The sequence below is a fragment of the Mesoplodon bidens genome, assembly GCF_964165515.1.
Source record: "Mesoplodon bidens genome assembly, chromosome: 7".
Lineage (NCBI taxonomy): Eukaryota > Metazoa > Chordata > Mammalia > Artiodactyla > Ziphiidae > Mesoplodon > Mesoplodon bidens.
This window is the reverse complement of record NC_138164.1, coordinates 100378676-100397623: the sequence shown is the minus strand read 5'-3', so window position 1 is coordinate 100397623 and position 18948 is coordinate 100378676. Positions and strand designations below refer to the sequence as shown.

At 49.0% G+C, this 18948-nt stretch overlaps 1 pseudogene across 1 annotated transcript in view; it reads right to left on the bottom strand.

The window, feature by feature from the left end:
* The window catches only part of LOC308620825 (putative inactive 1-aminocyclopropane-1-carboxylate synthase-like protein 2), a 50117-nt pseudogene extending 32644 nt beyond the window's left edge, over positions 1–17473 (bottom strand). The window contains exons 1-2 of the transcript XR_014017897.1: positions 17372–17473; positions 12961–13018 (exon numbers count right to left, since the gene is read on the bottom strand). The product of XR_014017897.1 is annotated as a putative inactive 1-aminocyclopropane-1-carboxylate synthase-like protein 2 (transcript). The remainder of the gene's footprint in view (positions 1–12960; positions 13019–17371) is intronic.
* Positions 17474–18948: the final 1475 nt, after the last annotated feature.

The window sequence follows — 18948 nt, the reverse complement described above, 5'->3', positions numbered from 1 at the left end:
AGAATGCTTTCATGGTAAAAACACTCAATAAACTAGGAATAGATGGGAACTTTTTAAACCTGATAAAGGGCATCTATGAAAAATCCACAGTAAACATCATTTTTTTTTTTTTTTTTTTTTGCGGTACGCGGGCCTCTCACTGTTGTGGCCTCTCCCGTCGCGGAGCACAGGCTCCAGACGTGCAGGCCCAGTGGCCATGGCTCACGGGCCCAGCCGCTCCGCGGCATGTGGGATCTTCCCGGACCGGGGCACGAACCTGTGTACCCTGCACCGGCAGGCGGACTCTCAACCACTGCGCCACCAGGGAAGCCCCGGTAAACATCATTCTTAATGGTGAAGACTGAAAGCTTTCCCCCTAAGATCAAGAACAAGAAATGGATGTCTGCTCTCACCATCTCTTGTTAACATTGTACTGGAGGTTCTAGCCAGGGCAATTAAGAAAGAAAAAGAAATAAAAGACATCTATATTATTAAAAAAAGAAGAAGAAGCAAAAGTATCTCTATTTGCAGATGATATAATCTTATATATAGAAAATCTAAGGAAAATGCACATGCGTGTGCGCGTGCACACACACACTATTAAAACTAACAAATGAATTCAGCAAGGTTGCAGGCTACAAGATCAGCATACAAAAATCAATTATATTTCTACACTCTAGCAATGAACAATTCAAAAATGACATTAAGAAAATAAATTCACAACTGTTTTTGCAATACAAAAGAATAAAATACTTAGGAATAAATTTAACAAAAGAAGTATAAGACTCATACACTGAAAGGTACGAAACCTCACGGAAAGAAATGTAAAAAGACCTAAATAAATGAAAAGACATTTCATGTTCACAGATTGGAAGACAAGTTGTTAAGATGGCAACAAGCTCCAAACTGAACTACAGGTTCAACATAATCCTTATCAAAATCCCAGCTGTCCCCCACCCCCTTTTTTGGGTAGAAATTAACAAGCTGATCCTAAAACTCATTTGGGAATGCAAGGAACCTCACATAGCCAAAACAATCTTTAAAAAGAAAACAAAGATGGAGGACTCATACTTCCTAATTTCAAAATTTACTGAAAGCTGCAGTAATCAAGGCAGTGTGGTACTGGAATAAAGGTAGACATGTGGATCAATGAAGTAGAATTCAGAGTCCAACAATAAACCCTTGCATTTATGGTCAATTGATTTTTCTTCAATGAGACAAGAATAGTCTTTTCAACAAATGATATGGAACAGCTGGATATATACATGCAAAAGGGTGAAAATGGACCCCTACCTTATACCATATGCAAAAATTAACCTAAAATGGGTCAGAGACCAAAATTTAAGAGGTAAAACTATAAAACTCTTAGAAGAAAACTTAGACATAAATCTTAATGGGCGTGGGTTAGGTAACAATATCTTATATACAGCACCAAAAACAGAAGTAACAAAAGAAAAAAATTTCATCTGACTTCGTCAAAATTAAAAACTGTGCTACCAAAGGACACTATCAAGAAAGTGAAAATCAATCTTCCGAATGGGAGAAAATATTTGCAAATTATACATCTGGTAAGACTCTAGTATTTAGAATATGTAAAGACTTTTACAACTCAATCATAAAAGGAAAATAACCCAATTTTTTAAGTGGGCAAATGATTTGAATAGACTTTTCTCCAAAGAGGATATAAAAATGATCAATAAACACATAAAAAATGCTCAGCATCATTAGTCATTAGGGAAATGCAAATCAAAACCACGAGATACCAATTTATACTCACTAGGATGGATAGAATGAAAAAGACAGACACTAACAAGTGTTGGTGAGGATGTGGACAAACTAGAGTCCTCATACATTGCTGATTGGATTGTAAAATGGTGCAGCCACTTTGGAAAACAGTTTGGTAGTTCCTCAAAAAGTTTACTTAGAGTCATCATATGACCCAACAATTCCACTTCTAGGTATACACCCTAGAAAATTTAAAACATATGTGAAGACAAAAACTTATACACAAACGTTCATAACAGTGTTATTTATAATAGCCAAAAAGAGGAAACAATCCAGTTCTCCAACTGATGAATGAATAAGCAAATGTGGTATATCCATGCAATGGAATATTGCTCAACAATAAAAAGGAATGAAGTACTGATACATGCAACAATGTGGATGAACCTTAAAAACACTATGCTGAGTGAAAGACACCAGTCATAAAATACCACATATTGTATGATTCCATTTATGTGAAATGCCCAGAATAATCAAATTCATAGAGACAGAAAGTAAATTAGTGGTTGCCAGGGGCAGTAGGGAGGCAGGAATGGAGAATGACTATTAATGGTTACAAATTTCTGGAACTTCCCTGATGGTCCAGCGGCTAAGACTCGCACTTGCACTGCAAGGGGCGTGGGTTCGATCCCTGGTTGGGAAACTAAGATCCTGCATGCCGTGTGATGCAGCCAAAAAATAAAAAAAAAATTTTTTTTAATTTAAAAATTGTTACAAATTTATTTTTAGAGTGAAGAGAATGTTCTGTAACTAAATCATGGTGAAAGTTGCACAACTTTGTGGGTATACTTAAAACCACTGACCTGTATATTTTCAAAGGGTAAATTTTGCGATCTGTATTATATCTCAATAAAGCTGCTTTATTAAAAGATGATTACTTACTATTATTATCCTGTCCCCAAGCCTGGAAACCCTTCTGTAATGGGCCTCAAAGGACTGAGTGTGCTGGTGGCCCCCACCAGCCAAAGTGCCCTCAACCTCTGGTTGCACAGGCCAGGAAAGAGGAAGTTGAGCCTGGGCTGAATCCAAGCCCGTGGGAGAAGCTTCTGTGCTGACTGCCATAGCCTCCTGCGTCAGGAGGGCAAACCTGAGCGGGGCTGGGGCGAGCTGGGGTCTCCTGTTGCTCAGCCCTGTGTCTTCAGAGCTGGTGTGAGCAGGGTGGAGCTAACACTCCTGTTATAGACCCCGCTGCTGTGAGTTCACATACCAGTCTGGCGGAGCTGCCTGCCTGGAGTCGTGATACCCCTGGGAAGCTCACCTCTCCCAGGCCTCTGCACCTTCAGTCTCCTTAAGCAAGCCTGGGTTGGGCAGTGCTCAGGGAATCCAAGGGGCCCAGCCACTGTGAGGGTCCTTCCCCAAGTAGGGGTTGGGGACAGACAGGGGCCTAGATGCAGGGAGTGGCCCAAGGTCCCTGGTGGGCAAGGAAAAGAATTCTGGTCCCCTGGGTCCCTGGCTCCAAGGTTCTTCACAAAATATTTTTCCTTCACCCAGGAGACCCTGATGCTGCCCTGGAAACCATCTAAAACTTACTGGCAAAATCATTGCTATTTGGCAATAGCTCATGCCCAGCCTCAACGTGAGCTTCTCACTCCCACCCTGTCCCTCCCCAGGACCCAGCAGCTTCCAGACATCACTCCACCCATCCTCTCTCACCCTGTCCCCCAAGTCAGTCATCATAGCGTGTACCATTTATCAAGCCCAGGGCTGGACACTTCACGTACACCATCTGCTTCATCTCCTCCACAACCCAGTAAGGAAGGACTCTTATGATGCCTGCTTTCAAGGAGGAAACTGAGTCCTGGAGAGGTAGTCACTTCCTGAGGATCCCACAAAGCAGCAGAGGAAATATCTGAACCTGATCTCTTTGACTGTACTCTTTTTTTTTTTAATTTGTTTTTTCATTGAAGTATAGGTGATTTACAGTGTTGAGTTCATTTCTGCTGTACAGCAAAGTGACTCAGTTATACATTTATATACATTCTTTTTTATATTCTTTTCCATTACGGTTTACCCCAGGATACCGAATACAGCTTCCCATGCTATACAGTAGGACCTTGTTGTGTATCCATTCTATATATACTCTTTTCATGACACTTGGAGCCTTGTTCAGTGAATGAGCAGAGCTGATCCCCAAGGCTGGGAGAATAGTGCCACCTCACATGCCAAGGGGCAAATGGGCAGCGACTCTTCCCCACTCCTGTGGCCCTGGAAGACATCTATCCCAGCAATTTTTCCAGGGACTTTCGTGAGGCCATATAGGTTGTACACAGGCAGTGCTAGTCACATGGCCCACATGTGACTGGTGACTCCAGGAGTTGAGCAGTGCACATACCACACAATTGTATGTATATGTGAGCCCTGACTTTTGGCCAGGCCTTGCATGGGACACCCTGCTCCCTTCTTTTAACCCAGTGAATTCTGTCCATCTTACAAGGCCTGGCTCAAATCCTCCCTCCTCCAAGCAGCCTTCCTGGACCAGCCCAGGCCACCTTGATCTCTCTTCCTCTGGTCCCCCATAGATAGGTACTGTCCATTGGGTACTGGGTAGCCACTTCTGTGGGTGAGCCTGTATATATCTGAGCATTCTTGAAGTGCTCCAGGAGGGCAGAGGCTGGCTTTGAAATTACTTGTTTCTCCCACCTCACCTGACAAGATGCCAAGGGTTCTATAAATATTTGTGCCTTGGCAGGTCTCCAGGTTACCAAGGATGAAGCAAAAACCCCAGAAACAAATCAGAGATTTCAGAGCTGGAGGGGTTCTCTGAAAGAGCATGCCCTCCCCATCTTATAAGTGGGGAAACTGAGGTCCAGAGAGGGAAGTGGTTTGCCCTGAGTCACAAGGGCAGTCAGAGCTCGGACTACCCGCCCAGTGCTTTTTCCACCGACCACCCTGGGTCTTGGTTCTCGGCCCCGCTTCTCCCCCAGAAATGCTGCAGCAGGTCTGTCTCTGAACGCCCACGCTTGTCTGCTTGACCCTAGGAAATCCCCGCGTCACGAATCCTTGTCTTTTCAGGATTGGAAAGGACCTTCAAGGCCTGGTGCAGCCACCCTTCAGTTACTGAGGGCTGCCCCCCGCCCTTTGCCCAGAGCCAGCCTTCCCACAGGAATGGAAACTATTGTTTTCTGGTTCTATTAACTCAACCATCTGTGAGCGAGCAAGCAGTACAGGACCCTGATTTTCCCTAAAACCTCAGGTCAGAGTCGCTAGGAGAGGATTTGGATCCTTTCCAATGCCGTTGGGGACTAGCTGAGTGTCTCTAGAATGTCTGCTCTCCCGTGGCCCCTCTCCCAGCTCTGCTAGGACAGAAGCAGAGACTCCCCGAGGGACCTCTGTTGCTGGAATCCAACCACCTCCCAGGCCTGCCCCCACTGACTAAGCTGGCCAGCAGTGCTGTCTCAGGCACCAGCCTGCAACCTGGGGTTTTTCCATTCCAGAAATACTGCAGGAACCTCCCCTGACCCGGTCCACCAGAGGGGCAGTTGGCTGAAACTAAGCCAGTTGTATCAAGGCCCCATTTTCCTGGGGGCTTCAGGCCTGGCTTTAATCAAGGCACAGAATACAAAGTTCCCATCAATGCTGTACAGGTCTTCACTAGTTGGAAGGGGTGTTTGGGAATGCTAGGACCCCACAGAGAAAAAACCTAGCAGGCTAGACTGAGGGCCCCTGTTTCAAGCCCCCAAAAAAGAACATTTTTATTGCAGGGAGAGTTGGAACTTCTACAATATGACCAAAAAAAGACCAAAGGAAACAAAGAAATGAATATGATTTGGTACTTACAACATGCCAGGTACTTTTACTGTTTATGTTTCATTTAATCCTCACAATGAACTCAGACATGAGTGTGACTTCCCCATTGTACAGATATGAAAACTGAGGCTCAGAAAGATTAACTACTTGCCCAAGGACAAAGGAGTGGGATTTTAACAAATGTCTGCCTCTTGCCATAGCCCAGGCTCATTCTAGCACGTGCTGCCCTTCTGGGAATCAGTTCCAGCCTTGAAGGTGAACCCAGGCAAGATCTGCTATGAGGTCTGGGCTTGCAGACGGAAGTGAAAGACCTGGCCTGGCTCTTAGGAGGCTCTGGGTCTGCGCTCTCCTCCCCGCTCAAGGAGGGAAGGTGCTTCTTGTCTGGGGACTGCAGCTTCTCTTCCTCTTTAGTGAGGAATAGAGGACTTGGAGACCTATATAAAGTGCCTTACAGGTCCCAGGCTCATGTTTTCTATCAGAAGTCCCTGATTCCCATGAGAGGAGAGTAGGTGGGAGGAAGGGCCACATCACAGGCAAGAGCAGGGGCTTTGGAGCCAGGCTGATCTGGGGGCAAGTCCTGTGTACAGGCAACGTGCTTAACCTGCCCAGCCTCAGTTTCCCGTCTACAAAATGGGACTACTGTGGTTACCAACCTTATGGGTGTGCCGGGGACAAACACTGATATAGTGCATGCATTGTGCCCCATCAAAGGACCTGGTATGCAGCAAGCACTCAATACATGTGTTTACAAAAGGAGCCATTAGTCCATTACCAAGTGCTTATCAAGCACCTATCACACAGCCAGCGTGGTGAGACTGTGTGTCTAGAGCAGTTCTCTCATGCCTGTGATTATGGCACTGACAGTGCCCACTGGCTCCAGCGTGCCCCCTGCATTTGTATCACCACATCCCCGAGAGGAGGGAAGGTGCTAGGCAGTTGAGTCATCACTGACTCTGGGTGGAGGGTGCTGAGACCCAAGAAGTACAATGACTTGCCTGTGATTTCTTGGGGTTGGAGCAGGAGCCCACGTCGGGGAAGGGCTCTGGAGGCCTAGGCCCACACCTTTCCTTCCTCCCAGGTATCTCTCCATGGTGCCTCCCACTGTACCAGAGGACTCATCCAGGTGGGTCCTCTTAGGCTCCTGCCCCAGGGGCCACCTTAGGATGGAATCCAGACTTTCAGCATAAGGCTCTGCCAGGAGATGCCCTGTGGTCACCAGCCTCCGAGATGTCCCCCAATGATCCCACTTCTTGGGAATCACAGCCTTGTGTGGTGCCCTCCCACACTGTACGTGTGACCAGTAGAATATGGCAGAAATGATGGCATGTCACTTCTGAGATTAGGTTATGAAAGGCTGTGGCTTTTGTCTTGGGTTTCTCTTTCTCTCTCTCTCTCTCTCTCTCTCTCTCTCTCAGCTCATCCCCTTGGGGGAAGCCAGGTGACATGTCATAATGACATTCAGGAAGCCTATGACCCATGTGGAAAGGAACTGGGGCCTCTGGCTAAGAGCAATTGAGAACTTGAGGCCTCCCATGACCGTACAATGAGTCTAGAAGTAGATCCCCACCCCACCCCCGCCACAGTCTGGCCTTCAGATGATGGCAGCCCCTACCCACAGCTTGATGGCAGCCTCCTGAGAAACCCTGAACCAGAATCACCTGCTAAGCCACTCCTGAAACCCTGACCTTCAGAAACTGTGAGATATTAAATGTTTGTTATCTTAAGATATGGTGTGGGAATATTTTGTTTCACAGCACTAGCTAACTAATACATGCCTCCTCCCCAACCAGTACCCATTGGGTCAAAGCAAAGGTGCTTTTCTGCTGTTTCTCCCTCAGCAAGGTACTAAATTCTTTGGACCTCAGCTTCCTTAGCAGTAAAAATGGTGACAGAGAGGCCTTCTTCTTAGAGTTGATATGAAGACCTACAGAGATGAGTTCAGAGCTGGGGGTGGGTCACAGGCTCTGAACAGCTGCAGGTTATGAAAAACTCGCATCCAGCTGTTACTGACCTAGAGGGCTCATTCCGCAAGGCCTCAAATGCCACTTTTTACATCTAGGTCTTGTTGCAACCAAGGTGTACCAAGCAGTCCTGTGGTATTGTTTTTGTTTTTTTAATTAAACTGGGTTTGGTGGTGGTGGTGGTGGTTCTAGAATCACTATATGCTCATAATAGAAAATTTAAACAGCTCAAAAACTATGAAATGAAAAGCCAATGTTTTCCCTTATTCTCCACTCCAAACTCTGTCCCACTCATAGAGATAACCATTATGAAGACTTATTTATGTTCTTTTACATGAATTTCCTATGCATAGACAAACATATCCATTTGTTTATGTCTATTTTTAACACCAAAGTGATAGTAATATGCATACTGTTTTTAACTTTGCTTTTTTACAATGTGTCTTAAACTCGTTTTCTTATTGGCACATATGGATCTACCTCATTCTCTTTCCTTCAATCATTTAACAATTATTTATTGAGCACCAACTACATATCAGGCTCTGTTCATTCATCACATATGTAGTGACCGTTTCCTCTGTTCCAGGCACTGTTCTAGCCTAAAGTTTCTCAACCTCAGCACTATTGACATTTGGGAAGAGGTGAACTCAAAAAGAAGACACTAAGAAGCAACATTCTTAAGTTGGGAAGAACCAAGAGAGTGTAACATGGAGAAAGCCATCTTGCAGCTTTATAATATTCCACGGTACGGCTGGACCACAATGTATTAGGCCATTTCCCTATTGTTAGACATTTAATTGTTCTGATTTTTTGCTAGCATAATTTACCCTGCAATGGACATCTTTATATATCCATCTCTGAACACAAGTTCAAGTATAACCATGGAATAGATTCCTGGAAGGGAATTTGCCCCCATCAAGGATATATGTCTTTAAATTTTTGACAGATATTGTTAAATTGCCCCACAAAAAAGTTGATCAAGTTTATACTCCCAAAAAGAGTATATAAGAGACCCTGTTTGCCACACTTAGCCAGCACCAGGTCTTTATGGAGGACTGAGCACAAAGTGGGTATAAAGAGGGCATATGTCTAGAGCCAAACACCAGCCCCACTGCCTGGGCCATCACCTCCTCACAGTAGCCCACAGGTCACCCAGGAGAAGACCTTGGCAAGATGGAGGGAGAAAAGGCTGTAAGGGAGACTCTTTTCTCCTGCACCCTCGCATAGCATCAGCACCAGGGGAGTGATTCCCTCACATCTGCACTCATTGCACAAATATTTAGTAGGTTTCTACTTAGTATAAGGCTCCAGGATTCTTGGTTGGATGTATTTGTATCTTAATAGGTAATGTGATAGAATCTTCACTGTCTTCCTCTTTTTTACACTCCCCAGGGAATACTCTTTTAGCCTCTCAACCACACACACACACACACACACACACACACACACACACACAGTCTGTGAGGGTCTCCACCACCCACATGTGAGCTCTGAACAGGCCAATATGTCTTCCAAATGGACGGTCTTGAAATATTTCTGCAGCATTTGTTTTGTGGGGAGGAGAAAAACTGATTTTATACATGTAAAAAATTATTTACCTCTTTTTTATGTTTCAAGCTTGTTTATTCATTTATCCATTCATTCCACAAATATTTATTGAGCACTTTCCATGGCTACGGATAAGGAGAGATCGAGGCTAGGTGTAAGGACAGAGCTAACTTATATGGACATGTTTACAAAGTCTTGGTCAAAACACGTTGCAAACCCCTTCCTAGCTTTGTGCTAAGTGCAGGGGACAGAATCATGAGCAAAAACAGGTGTAGTCCCTGCTCTCAAGGACACTGATGAAGTGGAGGGAGGCAGCCATTACTTAAACAAGCTCAGTAATAAATCCACAGTTTGGACCACGATAAGCGCTATGAAGAAGTGCCAGTGTCAGAGCCAGCAATGGGGGATTTAGCCTAATTGATGGGGGGATTGAGAGGGGGAGGTCAGGGCAAAGATGCCAGTTGAACAAATGTCCAGGCAAGAGGTGAAGGCAGCAGGGACTAAATAGTTCGCAGGGCAGATGGGGAGATGGGAAACCCTCTGAGAGATACTTAAGAAGTCAAATCACAGGCAAGGGAGGTGTAGGGGATTCCTGTGTTTCTTTCTCCAAAGGGTGGAGAGACTGGAAGAGCCCCAGACTACAGGCCCTGAGGGCAACATGATGTTTCAACTTATTTGGACTTTTATTTCCCAGCTTTTCCATCACGCAGTTCGCCTGAGTCACCATTTCACAGACTAAGGATAGACGTAATGTACATGGATATGTGTACAGATTCTTGTTAAAAATATAGTGCAGGGGCTTCCCTGGTGGCACAGTGGTTTAGAGTCCGCCTGCCGATGCAGGGGACACGGGTTCGTGCCCCGGTCCGGGAGGATCCTACATGCCGCGGAGCGGCTGGGCCCGTGAGCCATGGCCGCTGAGCCTGCGCGTCCGGAGCCTGTGCTCCGCAACGGGAGAGGCCACAGCAGTGAGAGGCCCGTGTACCGCAAAAAAAAAAAAAAAAAAAAAAAAAAAAAAAAAAAAATATATATATATATATATATATATATATATATATATATATATAGTGCAAACTCCTCAATCTGGGCTTTTATGTCAGCAAAACCTCCCTCTTGTTCGTACCTCTTGCTCCCTCTTCTATATTCCAGTTTTCTTTTGCCATTTTCCAGACCAGATAACTTCTCGGAAGACATGGAAAGGGTTCTGGGTTTAGATAACAAATTAAATCCATCACCCCTAGCTTTCAGCACCATACCTGGTATGATTCTATTTCGGTTTCAGCTCCCTGAAATTGACGACTTCAGGGCACTATCAGTTGTGTGGCCTGCAACGTGCCAGTGAGTGACACGTGAACACAGCAGAGCCACTCAGCAAAGAGAGCTCGAGAGAGAAGGGAGATCCTTCCCCTCACATTATCCACTTAGACATGAGAGGGGGTGATTTAAACTTTGCCAGTCATATAATAAGTCCCCTCCGAAAACTCAAGTTAACTTGGACCATAGGTCCACCCCGTTTCAGGGGCATCCATCCCTGTATCTCTAGCTCCCAGAGCAGTGCCTGCGCATGTTAAGTGTTCAGTAAACATTTGTTGAATGAAGGAAGCAGAGGATGTTTTGTTCTCTCTCATTTATATCTCAGCCTCCTTGGTCTGGTTCTTCCATCACCAAACAGCTGCTGGGAGCAGGCAGCTCTGGTCTGACACTTAGCATCACTTACTGAGAGAAGACCTTTATGACCAGGAAAGACAGAGGGAGGAGACAGCTGAGGGCCGGTGAGAGTGACCTGATTCTTCAGAGTAACAGGGATGCCTTGCCGTGAGCAGCCAGAGTCCCCAGATTCCAAGATGCGTGATTTGTTCACATTTTAATAGTCTGGATATCTGACTGGGCTGTCCAATCGATACGCACATATAAAAGGCGGCATTTTTTTTTTAGTCTCCCAAAGAACTAGGATAAAGTCAATGGTTTATCTTACAATTGATGGAAATAGATAGTAGATTCACTTTTTTTAAAAAATAAATTTACGTGTTTGTTTTTGGCTGTGTTGGGTCTTTGTTGCTGCTCGCGGGCTTTCTCTAGTTGCGGCGAGCGGGGGCCACTCTGTTGCGGTGCGTGGGTTTCTCATTGTGGTGGCTTCTCTTGTTGTGGAGCACGGGCTCTAGGCATGCGGGCCTCAGTCGCTGTGGCTCGTGGGCTCTAGAGCGCAGGCTCAGTAGTTGTGGCGCACGGGCTTAGTTGCTCTGCGGCATGTGGGATCTTCCAGGACCAGGGCTCGAACCCATGTCTCCTGCATTGGCAGGCAGATTCTTAACCACTGTGCCAGCAGGGAAGCCCCTAGATTCACTTTTAAAACACTATGCCACCAGTCACCCCATTTCAGCACATCAACCCCTACAAGACATCGTGGCCCTCCACTGGGGATGCAGGCACGCTGGCCTTAGTGGTCAGCTCTGTTGCCTGCTCCCCTGACCACTCCTAGGCCCTGCACTTGCCCAGTGGCTCTTGTCTTTCACAGTCCCCTCTTGATTGCACCAGAGTGTTAAGAACAAGAGCTCTTTGGGCCTTCGACCCAGACATTGATGGGGCTGCACCGCCCCCAGCGGCCCTGGACTCCAGCCCTCATTGCCCACCACAGGCGGCTTGGAGAGGGCCTTCGCTTCAGAACTCACTGGGATGCAGCTGAGACCCCTTCATGTGTCCCGTCCCCGGGAGGGGCCTGAGCCCCCGTAAACCTCAGAAGGCTGTAGAACAAGGGAAGGTGGAGTGTGTAGTCTCACTAAGGGGGAAGGTATTCATGAGAGTGTCAAGACTCCAGGGTGGTTTGGAGGCACCAAAGGTCAGCCCTCTTCCTTCACCTCCCTGTGCATCCAAAGCTTCCCCTGAAGCCAGGGCATACATTTTCACTCAACATCAAGCATGATCCTGCTGATGGCGGGACCACATGGCTCAGTCTCTAAGTGGTATTGGATTCAAATGGCACAATTCAATGGTTCACAATTCATTTAATAGATTTTTTTTAAACTCACATTTAAAAAAAAAGATTTATTTATTATTTACTTATTTATTTTATTATTCACTTTTGGCTGCTTTGGGTCTTAGTTGTGACACGTGGGACCTTCGTTGAGGCACGTGGGACCTTTCATTGCAGCACGTGGGCTCTTTGTTGTGGTGTGTGGGCTTCTCTCTAGTTGTGGTGTGCAGGTTTTCTCTTCTTTAGTTGTGGCACGTAGGCTGCAGGGCACATGGGCTCTGTAGTTTGCGGCACGCAGGCTCTCTAGTTGAGGCACGCGAGCTCAGTAGTTGTGGTGTGCGGGCTTAGTTGCACTGCGGCATGTGGGATCTTAGTTCCCCCACCAGGGGTGGAACCCACGTCCCCCTGCGTTGGAAGGCAGCTTCTTTACCACTGGACCACCAGGGAAGTCCCTAAAACTCACATTTCTTAAAGGGTGCTTAAGAGGAACCAACTCATAAGCTCTGCATGTCACTTCCCATGTACAGTTTTGTCTTCCCCCAATTTTGTTTCACACCTATATTCTCCGGCAATCCTCTCCTGGCTCTCCTAATCTTCCTCCACCAACCAAGTCCTAGCCTAGACCCAAGGAACAGGCCAGGCACTCGTAGACCCTCCTGTGTGTTTGGGGAAGGGGAGAAACGTCAGAATCCTCTCCAGCAGCTGGGGAAGCAAAGGCCTGGGGCCACTGAGACCATGTCACTCTTGTCTTGTTCATTCACAACAGAAGCTTGCATTTATGGAGCAGCAGGCATCGTGCTTAATTTTAATAACACAACAGCGATAACAATGAAAGCTGACATTTATTTGTTAAGCGTGTGGGCTGTGGAGCCAAACTCTTTGGCTTTGAATCCTGATCCTGATGCTTTTTAGCTATGTGAACTTGGACCGCAGTTTCCTCATCTGTAAACGGGGGCTGATACTAGCACCTACTTCTGGGGTTGTCGGGAAGATGGAACTTGCTGATACAGGTAACTTGCTCGGGCAGTGCCTGGCACCGGGGGGGTAGTCAGCAGCGTTACCAGGTGCCTCGGACCGTCTAAAGCAGCAAACCTAGGAGACAGGTGTTATCACCACTGCCATACCCAGTGGCCCAGAGAGGCTAAATACCTTGCCCAGGTGGACACAAGTCACATGTGGGAGGTCTACACTTAAAACTCATGCGGCTGGCCCCAAGCCCACCATCTAAACCCCTGCACTCACTGTCTGGACAAACTCCCCTTTTACAGATTAAAAAAACAAGGCTCAGATGAGCCCTGCTCATCCCAATGACAGAATAAGGATTGTCCCCATGGTGCTGATCAGGTCCCCTGATACTGCTCTCTGCCCTGACAGCTGAAGGAGGTCCCCGAGAGGTAAGCTGCCCACCGACCAGAGCATGAACAGGCCCTGTATTCCAGGCCCTGCTCCTCGGCCATGCTGTCCATGGCTGCTGTGCCACCTCTTAGCTTTCTGCAGGGAAGAAGGGTCTCATTCCTGCAGTGGTCTGGGTCCCTATTGCCACCACCAGGAGCAATCGCTGAGCATCTGCTTATGGTCTGGAGTAAGTGGCAGCCACAGAGGATGACTCATCCTGGGGTGTGAGAAGCATCTGGGAGATGCCCTTGGGCACTGAACTATTGGCATGTCCAGCTTGATGGGACAATGCGACGGTAGCCTGGAAATTGGCTGGAGAATCCGCTGCCATACGCCCCTCCAGGCTGGACCAGTGTCCCACGTACATACACAGTGCTTGGTGGATGCTGTCTGTGCGAGAACCTTCTTCCTACACTCAAGTGCCTGACCTACCTTGAGGGGGAGGTGAACCCTATGCACTATTTCAAGGAATTGAGACCAATCTCACTACACCATCCAAACTCCTGCCCATACCGTCTTGTGACCAAGGGTGAGCATGCACAGAAGGCCTACTGTATGCCAGCCCTGGGCTTGTTCATTCCATCCTGTCATTGTCTCATTTAATCCTCACCACAAATTGTCAAGGCACACATTATTATCCCCATTTACCAGAAATCAAGACTGAGGCTCAGAGAGGTTGAGTGCCTAGGCCAAGGTCACACAGCTTCTGCATGGCAGAGGCAAATTTCAAATGCTGTCTTTCCCACTACACTCAAGTGCCTTTTCTTGAACTCAGTCCAGGACCTTGTCTCTAAAAAATCAAGGAGTTGGTTAAGAGGACCTATGTGGCCCATGATTGCACAGCCGCCTGGAAGTCTGTTTCTAGGGGAGATTCTGAAGCCCCGGCTTTTGCCCAGACACTCCCAGAAGCAATGGCTGCAAATTCCACATCCAAGAGGGGCATCTTAGGCCTTAGGGCCTCTTTCCCATCCAGGCTCTGGCATATCTGGCCAGGAGGGGGGCCTGGAGCCCGGGGCTGCTTCTCTCAAACTGATTTCCAATAAAACTCAGCCCCGAGAGAGCCATCAATCTGAGGGAGAAGGAGCATGTGACTGGGGTGGCCCCAGGCAGATCTGGCCAAACCCAGAGCAGGCCTGAGGCAGTCTGCCCCGCAGCTCCCTGCCCCAAGGGGCTGCCAGGTGGCACCGACTCTGGCCTTGTATGGGCAAAACTGTCCTGTAAAGCCTGGCTTTGGAGACAGCTTTGTCTCTATTTTAGTCCCTGGGGCAGTGTCGGTCTCTCCCCTCAGCTCTCATTGGCTCAAACAGCAGCCAGGCCTGCCAGGACCGTGCTGCAGCCTGGGGGTGGGGATGGGGAGATGTTAGCTTGAGTCCCCAACCCCAGGGAGAAGGAGATCACTAAAAATAATAACAATAAGAATAGCAACAACTAGCTATTATTTCCGCCAGGCATCATACTAAGAGTTTTCCATGCATTGTCTCTTTAAGACCTTAAAGAGGCAGGCAACATCATTATCCCCTCTTTGGGGAGCACCTAGGAGTTAGGTAACTTGCCCAAGGTCACACAGTCAGCTAGGGCTGCAAAGCCAGGCACACTGACTCTCAGCCACTCGGATGAGCTGCATCCAGCTGGCACGCAGCCCTAGAAGGGGCCTCTGCCTGCCTGCCTTCAAGCCCACTGCTCCTCCCCATAAAGTAGCCTGGGCCTCTGGTGCTGCACTTTGGTGGTAGGTGCAGGCCTCGATCACCCAGACCCTGAGGCCAGAGCTCTGCCCCTTGTCCTGAGCACCTTGTCCCCGAGGGTCTAGTCAGGTCCTGGCTCTGCACAGTCCACCCCTTCTGAGTCTGGCCCAGTCCTAGGTCCAGGAGAGACGGTCTGTACAGAGAAAGGCTGGAAATTCTAATGGGCAGCCAGGGGAGGGTGGGTGGGGGCCACAGGCCTAGGCCAGGGTTCAAAGAAAAGATGGGGCAGCTGCAACACACTGCAGACTTGGGCCCGAGGACCTGCCCTCCTCTGCACTTTGGCATTTGGTCAGATTCCTTGCACTCTGGATCTTTGGAATCAGATAAGCCTGGGTCCAAGTCCAGCTTCTGGCACTTACCAGCTGTTTGGCCCTGATCAAAATCCTCAACCTCTCTGAGCTTTGGTTTCTCCATCTGTAAAATGGGGTTAAGGGGCGTGCTGTCTCTACTAGTTGTTGAGAGAATTAGCTGTAGTGTGAGCATCTGTCCAGGTTCGCTGGAACTGGTAGAGGTGGGTGGGCTCTGGGGATGCGTCAATATTGTGAGCGTCCCAGGGCAATCGGGATGAGTTGGCGTGAAATCTGGTATGCAAATCACGGAGCACAGACCCTGGCCGAGAACACACCCAATGCACAAAAGCTGTTTTTGCATTAGCAGCCCCTCCTCAGCTGTGGCTCCCTCCGTCAGCCCGGCCTCATCACAGGGGATCTGCCTCCTGGGCCCCTCCAAGCCCAGGAGCTGAACAAAGCCCGGTGCTGCCCTCAGGTCCCCCCTCCCCACAGTGAAATCCCTTTGTCCTCAGAACCCTCCCCTCCGCCCCCCCGCCTGAGGCAGAGTGGGTGCAAGCAGTAATTACAGAATCACTTATTCACAGAAGCCTGCACGTGCAGCCCCTGATCAGCGGTAATTAGGCAACCAGGGGGTTTGAAAGCCCATCAGCCCATGTGGGGAGGGGTGCTGAATGGGACAATCAGCCTCACCAGGCAGGGAGCTGGGGGCAGGGAAAGACTGGGAGTCTTGGGGAGGCAGCTATTGAAACGGCTCCCCTCACCCCCTCTCCAGCTGTCCTGTACAATGAAGGGCTGGGGGTGCACCTGCAGGCTGGCACAGGGGAGAAGTGGTGGGTGAGGAGGGAAGGGTCTTTGAAGACAAGGCCACCCTCGTCACCGCAGTGTGCCCCCATAAAATAGATCTCCTGTGAGTGTCCGAATGTCCTGTGTTAGGGGTCGAACCTGCTGAAGTAGGTAGGTATCCTCTCCTGCCTACAGGAAGTTGCATCACTCTAAGGGGAAAGAACTTCTCTAAAGCAGTGTTTCTCCAACTGTAAAGTGCTTGCAAATTATCAGAGTTCTTGCTAACATGCAGATTCTGATTTGGGGGTCCAGGGAGGGGCCTGAAATCCTGCATTTCTAACCAGCTCCCACATGCTGCCGGTGCCCTTGACTTGGACCACACTTTGAGGAGAGAGGTTTCAGTACATCTCTGGGGATGTGGTGGACGAAGGGAGGGGAAGACCCCTGGGGTCATTTTCCTGCTCTGTGACATTGGGCATGCCCCCTCAATTCCCAGAGCCTCATTATCCTAACGCGGGAAAAGAGGGACATCATGCCTGCATCACAGGGCTGCTCTGAGAACGAATGGGAAACAGCTGTGAACACACCCTTGGGAGCTGCAAAATCACATTTATGGGGAGGGGGCCGGACCTCAGCTTGGCCCAGAAAGCCCTGGATGCGGGCAGGGATCAGCTGGAGCTCAAATTTTAGAACAGGTTGGTGAAACTGCTTCTCCCACCTCTTAATCCTGGGGTCTGTGGGTGGTTTGGGGGTCCCCAAGGGAGGCACATGGATGGGCAGACACCAAGAAAAAGAGTTTGGCCCAGGACAGCCCGATCGATGCCCGTCCCCTGACTGACCTGCTTGGTTCTCTTGGCTCCAAGCCTCTGTGCTCGTGCTTCCTGCTGCCTGGGACACTTTCCCTCCTGCACTTGACTCACTCCTGGGAGCCCCCCGCCTCAGTTTCCCCCTCCTATGTGCAGGCTCAGCTCTATCCCTGGTCCTCAGCAACAATCAGAACTAAAGGTTGCAGGGAGCTAGGCAGTCTCTGCTCAGGGTCCCAGATGTCTGGTTCTGGTGACCCTGACCCCAGCCTCTCCCAGGAGCCCTCAACTTCCTCTCTCCAGGAGGGAGGAGCTCCCTGCTACGGGCTGCTGCCTACAGGGTGAGAGTCTTCCAGAGTGAGACACTCACCACCTGGTGGGTGACAGGTGCCCCCCGGCAGAACCCAGACCCACAGTCCACGGGCAGCAGCAGGGTCAGAGCTCCTGGAAACTTCCCAGGCTGCCTCTCCATGCCGCGAACTTGAAAGGCAGGTGGAAAGTCAGCGGGCAGAAGCTGGCAATGGCTGAAAAGGCCCTGAGAAGTTCTTTCCAGGGCCTTTCTCTGCTGAAACCCAGAACGTCCTGTTATATCCCACACTGGGACGGGCCACCATCACAGTGCCCCATGCAGACCCCTCCGGCCCCCAGCAAGGCCATAGCAGCCACTCCCTTTTATTGAGTAGCTTCTCCATCAGGGGCCTTGCCAGGGTTTTTTGCATATTACCTCATTTAGTCTCCACAACAAAAATCACTCCAGGTAAGGTGACTATCCCCTTTTTACCAGTGAGGATTCTGAGGCTCAGAGAGGTTGAATAGCCTGCCTGATGTCACACAGCATTCAGACTCATGGAAGGTAGATTCCCAAACCGCCCTTTTCCAGGTGCCCGTTAGGGCCTAGGAGAGCCCCTCCCACCCGAGTAAGGGGGCAGTGGCCCTTGGGGCGTGATCGCCTGACTATAGCCTCCGAAGTCACTAGAAGTTCCCAAGGCCCAGTCTCTTGGGAAATGAGTGGTAAAACCATGGACCGGCCCCAGGGATGACTTTTGGCCCTCCTGTGTCAGGACTAGTTATAAACAGAAGCCAGAGAGACACTCATGCCATCAGTTTTGCTTGAAAACCATCTGGGGATGCAAATTCTTCCTATGAGTGAGTCATTCCCAGGGGTCCTATGTACTCTACGTGGGTGCAAGCAGGACAAAGTGTGGAGGGGGTGGGGGATAGTCTGGGGAGGAATCTGAAGGGATGAGTCTTCAAGGCCAGGTTCAAACACAACCCAGAGCAGTGTGGGGAGGCTCAGTCCCACACCCTGCCCCCATCTCCGCCCCCGCCGGAATGCACCCCAAGTGGTCTGGGGCCACAGGACACAGGAGGGAGGAGAGTCTGTGTCACCTTGGCCCACGAGCAGGGACCAAGGAGCAGGGACAAAGAAGCAGGAACACTTTCTCCACCTCCTTTGCCTTCAGACAAAAGAAAAACAAAGCCTATAATTGCAAACCCATTTCCTTCTCCCCGATCAGCGACCACCAAGGCCCCCTTCCTAAGCCATTAATATTGGGAAGAGCCGTTCTGGCTCTGAGAGGATCTGTCACCAAGTTGTAGTGGGGTGAGGAGATGCTGGGGAAAAAGGGATTTGGTGCCTCCTAGGCCCTTTCACCCAGGGGGTCGGGGAGGGAGACTGTGGGGAAGCAGGGCTTGGCCTCCTTACACACACGTACACACACACACACACGCACACTCTCATGCTCACCCCTTCACCTCCACCCACCTCCTTCCCACCCCAGCCGTGGTTCTAAGGCAGAGGCCAAGCCTCCATTTCTATAATTCCTCCTGTCTGTCCTCTTACAGTTTAGATTTATAAATCAGCTCTGGAGGTAGGTGAGCAGGATCTCCTATTTTCTTTTTTTTTTTTTTTTTTTTTTTTTGCGGTACGCGGGCCTCTCACTGTTG